Raw genomic sequence first — 10623 nt, 5'->3', positions numbered from 1 at the left:
AGGCCACCCCACCCATTTTCAGCTTGTACCCATATATCTAGCCATTTCATCCTAAGCTATGCTCAAGCTTTTTCATCCTCCTTCAGCTGGTTTTATGAGAACCCCCATATGTGCATATGTGTGAGATGGGAGAGGGATGCTGATGTTTTAGCTCCTGTTTGAGGGTGCTAAAGATAAGGGCCTTGGGCTGCCTGTTCATACAATATTCTCATGATCTCTGGTTCTGTTCAGGCTTGATCATTCCTATATCATTTCCATGTCTTGGTGAACTACCTTTGGGCCCATCCAACTTCATGATTTGGAGGGTTCAACAGAACCCAAATAATGAAGGGCAGTTCTGTACCCATAGTCCACAACCATCATCTCCACCAGTACCCTAGCCCTCCAATGTCTGTTTCTCAAAAAGTGTCAAATTTTCTACTAGTTGACTTGGCCTTATTCCAGAATCCCAGGATTCTGCACTGGGACTCTCCCACTGGGGTTTGCCAAAAGCTCTCTCTTTTCCCACTGCACCCTTCTCAATACTAACACTTCCAAAGCCATAGGATCTGCCCATTCGTATGAACCAAATAATAGGGCTGCTATACTTCCTACAGAGCATTTCCTGCTCTGACCCTACTCAAAGCTGACAGTTTTCCATGTCACACAGTATATGGGCAAGGACAATATTCTTATCTGTGGAATGTGTTGTCTCCTGAGCTCAAAAAAGCTAACCAGGTGCTAAGCTTCCTCTATATTGTATGGACAAAAGGTGCACCAACGTCTTTTACTTTGGAAAAGATATCCTGGCATGTTTTCAACCACTGGACCCCCTAAAAACCACTGAAGTGGCAGGAGCCTGATTATTCATAGGGTACCTAATAGAGTTCCCACTTTCCTCAGCCTCCTTATTCCTTCTGCTGATCATAGGGACCAATGAGCAATGTGACTTGCACTGCAGCCTGGTCCTGTTTCAGAATCCTTTCCTGAGGGCAACTCAGAAATTTCCACTGCACTGAGTGCTGTCATTGTTTTTTCAAGACTTCTAAGAACTACCACAGCAGTGATTTTGCCCCATTCCCTAAGGTTCTTGCCAAGGTATAAAACCTTAGATCCCGATGGAGTTAAATTCCAGGCCCCTTATCAAGCACTCTGAAAACACAGTCCAAAGTATATGCCTCTGGCTCCAGCTTGTATGTGCTAGATAATTCTTGCAGCTCTTCTAGTGTAGAGGCTCTTTCCTCCTTCATCATTCCTAGCATGTACCTATCTAGACTATACTGGGACCGATCTTCAGTTATCAGACAGGGAGAGGTGAGGGCAGCTACAGAGGGAAGCCTGTGCTCCTTGTGAGGGAAATGTCTCTGCAGCATCTTCTAGTGTGTCTGAAGTACTGGCTCTTAACAGGGAAAGCTGGGACACTTCTGCAAGTCTAAAGGATTTAGTGGTGTAGGGGTGGGGAGGGGAATCCTGCAGAGACAATATACTCAGGAGCATCCATCTACATGTTCTTTAGGGTCCCATGTTTCCCCAACCAGCACCTTGACCTTCATATAACAGATCTGTCTTGGCTGAACATTCAAACACCTGGGGGTCTTTGCAATTCACTTTGATTTTTGTCTGTTCAACTGTGTCTGTCTCCCACGCTGGAGCAGGCAAGGGCCTCTTTGAAATCTACCAAAGAGACCCTCTGGCTCTCACACTTAGCCATTAACTATTTATTAATGGCTCTGAGCCTCTCATTACCCTCGGCTGGCATCAATACAACTTAGCAGTAATCAGCCAACTCTGCTATCTTTGAGGACATTGTTCTTACCATAGCTTTCAAATGCCTGAATCATCACATCTGCCACAGCATTCCTCTCAGCCAGGACATTTCCCTAGGTCACTGTCAATGAAGTACTTAGCATTTGAGTCATCACTTTATGCTAGGACTGTCCTTGCTCCACTATCAGTCAGGTTAACATCCTCTTTGCCCACTGGGTGATTAGTGGGTTGGTCCCAAACTGCAGTCTTTTCTTGGATCATTCTTGGTACTTATTGTGTTAGTCCAGCTCGTCTGAAAAGCAGAAGCTAAGATAGAATTAGATAAATTTAAGAGATTTATTGGGGCAAAAGCTGGTGAGGGAAAATGGGGAGCTGGAGGAAGTTGGGAGATCCTTCAGACCAATGCTGGTCCTGCCCCTATGCAGGAAAGAAAGATCTCAGACTGCAACACTGCTCTAAGAAAGTTTTGGCAAGGCCAACAGGAATCCTCAAGCCAACAGTGTCCTTCAGAAAAGTCCTGTGTCTTTGAGAAATGGACCTGCCTTTGGAACCCTGCCATGAGCAGTCATTAGGAACATCTCAGGAGAATGCGGCCTTGGCATGGACACAATGATAAAAAGTCAGAGCACAGTAGCTGATGCCTTCAGGTAAGTATCCTCCCCACAATAGGGGATCTGGGAGGCATGTTCTCACAGCTGTCATGTTCCACGCGTCCTTCCACCCCTGCCACCACATGGAGGTGGAGGCATTCGCAATCACAAAGAGTCCATCTCGGCCCTTGTTGAAATGCTGATGCTTTTCTGGCTCAGTTTGAGAGAGGAATCATTTTGATCCTTATCCTGCAGACTGTAGAAAAGATTAACCTAATTGGAGTCTGAACTGACAATGAGTAATAAATTTAAAAGTAGTATTAAAATATTTATGAATACTCAAGCTCAATAGTCAAATTTATATCCCAAAAAAATTACTTGAAAAGTTTTTAAAATAGGGGCGTGTGGGTGGCTCAGATGGTTGAGCGTCTGACTTTGGCTTGGGTCGTGGTCTCGCGTTTTGTAAGTTGGGGCCTATCTATTGGCACAGAGCCCCCTTGGGATCTTCTGTCCCCTTCTTTCTCTGCTCCTCCCCCACTTGTGCTCCTCTCTCTCTCTCTCTCAAAAACAAATAAACATTTTTTAAGTTTTTTAAATATTTCAACATACAAATATCTCATATATATTTATACACATCTTATATATTGAAAGTCAAAAATCTTTCGGGGTGCCCAGGTGGCTCAGTCAGTTGAGCGTCTGACTTCAGCTCAGGTCATGATCTTGCCATCCATGAGTTCGAGCTCCGAGTCGGGCTCTGTGCTGACAGCTCAGAGCCTGGATCCTGCTTCAGATTGTGTCTCCCTCTCTTGGCCCCTCCCATGCTCACACCTCTGTCTCTCTCTCTCTCCTAGTCTCAAAAGTAAATAAACATGAAAGAAAGAAAGAAAGAAAGAAAGAAAGAAAGAAAGAAAGAAAGAAAGAAAGGAAGGAAGGAAGGAAAGAGAAGCAAAATCTTTCAATACAAAAAAGCTAAATTTATACAAAAAGTAAATAATACAGTGATTTTTGTGTAACAAAATATTGTTTTTAAAAGATTTCCTGGGGCATCTGGGTGGCTCAGTCAATTAAGCATCTGACTCTTGATCTCGGCTCTGGTTGTGATCTCAAGGTTGTGAGTTAGAGCCCCATGTTGGGCTCCAAACTGGGCACAAAGCCTACTTTAAAAAAAACCAAACAGATTTCCTATATGATGTATTTATTAGCAGACTCTGCTAGCATATTTCTTTAAGCATTTAAAAGATCTGATTTGAGCGCACCTGGGAGGCACAGTCAGTTAAGCAATGGACTCTTGATTTCGGCTCAGGTCATGATCTCATGGTTGGTGAGTTTGAGCCCCGCAACCACTCTGCACTGACAGTGTGAAACCTGCTTGGAATCCTCTCTCTCTCTGCCCCTCCCCTCCTCATACTTTCTCTCTCTCAAAAATAAATAAACTTTTTAAAAAAGTATTTGATTTTACACAATTACAAGTTATATACACATTACATAATTTTTAATCAAATAGTACCTAAATGATTAGGTACTAATCACTAAATCACTAAATAATCTAAATTATTTAGAAAGTAAACACCCTCCATAACTTCACTCCTCAGAGATAACTATTAACAGGTCAGTGAGTAGTCTCCCAAATTTATTTATATGCATATCTTAACATATGCATATAATGCTTCAAACAAAAATAATATTTCACTATACTCAATTTCACTCAATATCCAAATTACTTTTTTTTAACATTGCATCTTTTATTTCTTTTAAGTTTAAAAAAAATTTTTTTTAAGGTTTATTTATTTTTGAGAGAGAGAGAAAGAGACAGAGCATGAGTGGGGGAGGGGCAGAGAGATGTGAAGACACAGAATCAGAAGCAGGCTCCAGTCTCTGAGCTGTCAGCACAGAGCCTGATGCGGGGCTCGAACTCAGGAACTGTGAAATCATGACCTGAGCCAAAGTCAGACATTTAACTGGCTGAGTCACCCAGGCGGCCCTTTTATGAGTTTTTTAAAATAAGATTTTTTAAAATTGAGGTTTTAGTCACACAACATGAAGTTCACTGTCTTAAAGTTTACACTTCTGCTCTTTTAGGACATTCACTATGTTGCACAACCATCACCACAATCTAATTCCAGAATATTTTCACCCCCTCTAAAATAAACCCTGGACCTAATAGCAGTTAATCCCAATTTCCTTTCCTTACAGGCCCCGTCGGCCACTCATCTACTTCCAGTGTCTATGGATTTGCCTATTCTAGACATTTCACACACATGGAATCATATGATATGTGGCCTTGTATGTCTGGCTTCTTTTTCTTAGCATAATGTTTTCCAGGTTAACTCATGTTGTAGCATGTACCTTGGCTTCATTCCTTTTATGCCTGAGTACTAGTCCACTGTATGGATGTACCATGTTTTGTTTATCCATTTATCAGCTGATGGACATTTGAGTTATATCCACTTTTTTAGCTATTGTGTATAATGCTGCTATGAACATTTGTGTACAAGTTTTTATTTTTTAAATTTTTTTTTAACGTTTTTATTTATTTTTGAGACAGAGAGAGACAGAGCATGAATGGGGGAGGGTCAGAGAGAGGGAGACACAGAATCTGAAACAGGCTCCGGGCTCTGAGCTGTCAACACAGGGGCCCGATGCGGGGCTCGAACTCACGGACCTCGAGATCGTGACCTGAGCCGCAGTCGGCGCTCAACCGACTGAGCCACCCAGGCGCCCCTGTGTACAAGTTTTTAAATGAACATATGTTCCCAATTCTTTTGGGTACATACACTTAGGAATAAAATATTTGGATCATATGGTAACTCTGTGTTTAATTTTTTAAGGACTGTTGCCCATAATGGCTCTACCTTCCCACCAGCAAGCAAATTACTTTTTATACTTCAAATATCTTAGACATCTTTCTGTGTATAGAGATTAATAGTTATTTTAATAACTAGTATTTCACTGCATGAGGCCATCAAAACTTATTTATCTCCTGATAATAGACTTTGTATTGTTCACGGTTTTTTACAGTTTCAATTGGTCCTGTATTATAGTTTACACATATCTTAACAAGTAATGTTACTTGTTCAAAAGAGATACTTGTTTTAATTCTTTGATTGAGGCATAAGTGACCTACTATACACTGTACATATTCCAAGTGTACCATTGGATAGGTTCTGATTATGTATACAACCATGAAACCCTCACTACAATCAAAATAATAAACATATCCATCACCTGCAAAGTTTCCTTCCCTCTCCCACCCCCATCGTCACCTTTACCCCATCTGCAGGCAACCACTGACCTACTTTCCATCAATGCAGGTAAGTCTGCATTTTCTAGAATTTTATATAATTGAGTCATGACATATGTACTCAGTTTTTGTTTTTGGTTCTCTGACTCAGCATAATTATTTTGCAAGTAATCCAAATTATGTGCATCAATAGTTAATTCCTTCTTATTGCTGAATAGTATTCCATTGTATGGATGTAGTAGATTTTTAAATTTATTAGTCTCCTGATGGACATTTGAGTTGTTCTTAGCATTTGGGTACTAAAAATAAAGCTGCAGGGAGCCTGGATGGCTCAGCAGGAGCCAACTTTGGCTCAGGTCACGATCTCCCTGTGCTGACAGCTCAGAGTCTGGAGCCTGCCTAGGATTCTGTGTCTTCCTCTCTCTCTACCCCTCTCCCACTCACACTCTGTCTCTCTCTCTCTCTCTCAAAAATAAACCTTAAAAAATTTTTAAAAAATAAAGCCGCTATGAAAAGTTGTGTTCAAGTATTGTTATCCACGTTTGCTTTCATTTCTCTTTAGTAATGGAATGGAATGACTAGATCACATGGTGAGTATATGTTTAACTTTTTAAGAAACTGCCAAACTGTTCTCCAAAGGGCTTGTTCCATTTCACATTCCTCCACATCCTTGTCAATCCTTGGTATGGTCAGTGTTTCTAATTTTTGTCATTTGAATAGGTATGTAAAGGTGTCTCATATGGTTTTAATTTGCACTTCCCTAATGCCTAGTGATGTTGTGTATTTTTTCATATGCTTATGTAATATCTCTATATCTTCTTTGGTGAAGTTACAAATCTTTGCCTATTTTTGATTTACCAATTTTTTTTACTGCTTCGTTATAACTTTAAGAGTTCTTTATACAAGTCCATTATCAGCTTTATGACTTGCAAACATTTTCTCCCATTCTGTGGCTAGTCCTTTCATTTTCATAGCAGTGTCTTTCAAACAGAAGCTTTTAATTTTGATGAAGTTCAATGTATCAATTTTTTTTCTTATAAATTGTTTTTTTGGTACCATTTCAAAAAATTCTATGCCTAACTTAAGGTCACAAAGATTCTCTTCAATGTTTTCTTTCATAAGTTGTATAACTTTATGTATTATATTTAGGTCTATAATCCATTTAGAGTACAAAAGTACATGCTATAAGAAGGGATCTAATTTCATTGTGTTGCAGTGGAATATCCGGTTGCTCTATCACCATTTTTTCCAAAGACTGTTCTTTGCTACTGATTTACCATCACGTCATCGTTGAAAAATCGGTTGCCCATTTATGTGTCAGTCTATTTCTGAACTCTATCCTGTTCCATTGTTATATGTGTCCATCTTGGTGCCAATACCACACTATCTTAATTAATACGTCTTGAAATCAGGAAGTGTTAGTTTCCCAACTTTCATATTCTTTATAAAGTGATTTTGGCAATTCTAGGTTCTCTGCATTTCCAAATGAATTTGAGATTCAGCTTCTCAATTTCCGCAATAAAGCCTACTGGGATTTTGATGGGATTGCATTCAGTCAATACACCGGTTTTGGGAGAAATGATGCCTTAACAATCTTGAGTCTTCCACCCATTATCAATTGTTCTTTAATATCTCTCATGACTTACAGTTTTAAATGTACGAGTCTTGTACATATTTTTCAAATTTAAGTATTTCCCAATTTTATATTATTATAAATCATGTTATTAAAAAATATTTTCATGTTTATTTATTTCTGAGAGAAAGACAGAGTGCAAGTGGGGGAGGGGCAGAGAGAGAGGGAAACACAGAATCCGGAGCAGGCTCCAGGCTCTGAGCTGTCAGCACAGAGCCTGACGCGGGACTTGAACTCACAACTGTGAGATCTTAACCTGAGCCGAAGTCGGATGCTTAACCAACTGAGCCTCCCAGGCATCTCAAATCATGCTATTTTTGTAATTTAAGTTGCTTATTGTTCATTCCTAGTCTATAAAAATACAACTGATATTTGCATATTTTGTGTACAACTGACTTTCTATATTTTATACCCTGCCAACATCTGTCTCTGTGTATGTGTATGCATATGTATTATTGGACTACATATACTCAATAGTTAGCAGGATACCCTAATTTGGTTCCTTGGTTTGTGGGATAAAATTTATAAACATGGGAAAAGGCAAGTGAAATCTCTGAAACTACCCCTTCAGCCAAGATAGTAAATAAAAAATAATATATTTCAGGGAGCCAATGGCAGAGATTAATTCCACCCTTAAAGACCTAAATGATGCAAGTATTAGTGGTCCACATCATACATCTATTTAATTCTCTGATCTGGCTTCTACTGAAACTGAATCATGGAAGATGGCAGTGAACTACCTCAAACTCGACCTTATAGTAGGCCAAATTGCACCTACAGTGTCGGATGTGGTATCTCTATTGGAGCATATTCACACTGCCTCTGGTACATGGCATGTGACCACTGAGCTGTTCAATGCATTCTTTGTCATCACTATCAGGAAGTTCACATTGACTTAGGCCAGACAACAGTATGCGTTTACTGTCCTATCACAGGACTGTTAGTGATTTCACTCTGTCAAAATACAGCCCAGAGGGAATTGAATTCCCTGGACATTCTGCAAAATATTACCTTGGTCCATTATATGGATGATATCACATTAATTGATGATTGTTCATCAATTATGATCATATGAACAAGAAGTGGCAAATATATTGGAGGCCTTATTAAGACACATATTACAAGTAGTGGGAAATAAACCCAGCAGAGATTCAAGGGCCCACCATATCAGCAAGAATTCAGGACCAGTGGTCTGAGGCATGTTAGGATATCCCCTCCAAAGTGAAAAGCAATTTAATGTGCCTTGCACTTCTCACAAGTAACATGGAACCATAACATCCAGAAGGGATCTCCGGTTCTTGGAAGCACCATATTCTACACTTAGAAATATGGTTTGGCTCATTTTGCCAAATAACAAGGAAGTTTCCCAGTTTGAGTAAGGATCAGAGTAGGAAAGGACTCCAAAGCAAGTCCAGGCTGCAAGCAGCTCTGTCATTTTGCCATCTGACCCAGCACACTCTATGATATACTCTATGGTATGCCATATGGATTTTATGACGAGTCCCAAAACAAGAATCACAATGCAGACCCCTGGGGTTCTGGAGTATGATCATACCATCTGCAGCAGGTATTATAACCCATTTGAGGGGCACCTGGCTAACTCAGTTGGTAGAGCATGTGACTCTTTATCTTTGGGTCAGGAGTTTGAGCACCATTTGAAAAACAGATCCTAGTGTGTTATTAGCTTCCATGGAAAAGACAAGAGTGCTTGACAATAGGACATGAAGCAACTCTGTATCCAGAAATGCCTATCATGAAATGGGCTCTGTCAGACCCACAAAGTTATAAGGTCAAGTATGTTCAGCAGCATTCCACTCTAAAATGGAAATGATGCGTTTGGGATTGAGCACAAGCAAGAACAAAGGGCAAAAGTAAGCAGCACAAGCAGGTGACCCAGGCTCCATGTAACTCACTCCTATTGCCCCACCCTCTCTCCTGCAGCTGACACCTATGGCTACATAGGGGGTCTCTGTGGACAGCTCACAGAGAAGGAGAAAGACAGGGCGTAGTTCACTGATGATTCAGCTCAGTTTGTGTGTATAAGTCAAAATCAGACTGCTGCTCTACTACATATCCACCCAGGGATGGCTCTGAAGACCAAGGGTGAAGGGAAGTCTTCCCCACGGGCATAGCTTTTGTTGGTGCACATCATTCACTTTGTGTGAAGGGAAAGCGGCCCAAGGAAAGACTATACAGACTCATGGCCATCAGCACGTGGTTTGACTGTTTGGTCAAGAGCTTAAAATGAGAAGGATTGGGGGGCGCCTACGTGGCTCAGTCAGTTAAGCATCCGAGTCTTGATTTTGGCTCAGGCCATGATCTCACAGTTCATGTGTTCGAGCCCCATGTTAGGCTCTGTGCAGGGCCTGCTTGGGATTCTCTCTCTCTCTCTCTCTCTCTCTCTATCTCTCTCTCCCCTTCCCTGGCTCTCTGCTCTCCCCCGCCCCCACCTCTGAAAATAAATAAATAAACTTTAAAAATAAATAAATAATTTTTTTTTTAAATGAGAAGGATTGGACCAGCGAGGATAGGGAGGTCTGGGGAAGAAGCTTGTGGATGGACATATGGGAAGAGGCAAGAAGTGTGGAGATCTTTGTGTTGTTTACTAATTTCCACCAGAGAATATTAATCAAGGGAGAGACACTAAGAAACCAAGTAGCTCGAACAACCCACACACAAATCTCAGAGTCTTTTTCCCAAAGGAACTTATCTATGGCAAAGTCTTTGGTTCTTTACCTGATTATATTCAGTACCAAAAAGTGCATTTTCTCCCAAAATTATAATTTTGGTATCAGAAGAGTGTCCATATTTTTCCTCTGTATATAGTATTGTACCATTTGCATGAAAAGAGGGAAAATGTACACTCATAGTTGCTTTCATATACAGAAAATATTCCTGGCAAGTATACCAGAAACACTGAATAACTGGTGCCTTAGGGAAGCAGAACTAGGTGATAGGTTAAGAATGAGATATTTTTACCATACATACTCTTACCTTTTCTGAAACCATGCAGTATGAGTTAAAAAAATAAGTTAGAAGAAATAGATTTGACCAATAAAGAAAATTCCAAAAGAGTGAGTCATTTATTCAGACAAAATTTCTTTGTCCTTTTTTCTCATCTGTAATTCCATAGTCACTGAGATTGCGACAAAAGCCCTTATCCATCCATCTTCAAGATCTTCAAAATTAGTTTCAGACCAGCTCCACTTCCCCTTTCCATATCTATTCCTTGTCATCTTCTAGTAAAGGCTTGTTTCTCCTGATGAAATCTCACTAATCTCCCAGCGCTCTCCAGTCTCTTTATTTGTTTTTCTCACTTTGACCTTTACCCCCATGAACTTAGACCAGTAATAACCTAAGCTTCTTCCTCCAGAGCGGTGAGGGAAGAGATTAGAAACAACTATAATCTGATA

The sequence above is a fragment of the Panthera tigris genome, chromosome B1, assembly GCF_018350195.1.
Source record: "Panthera tigris isolate Pti1 chromosome B1, P.tigris_Pti1_mat1.1, whole genome shotgun sequence".
NCBI classification, from domain to species: domain Eukaryota; kingdom Metazoa; phylum Chordata; class Mammalia; order Carnivora; family Felidae; genus Panthera; species Panthera tigris.
This window is presented reverse-complemented; position numbering follows the sequence as displayed.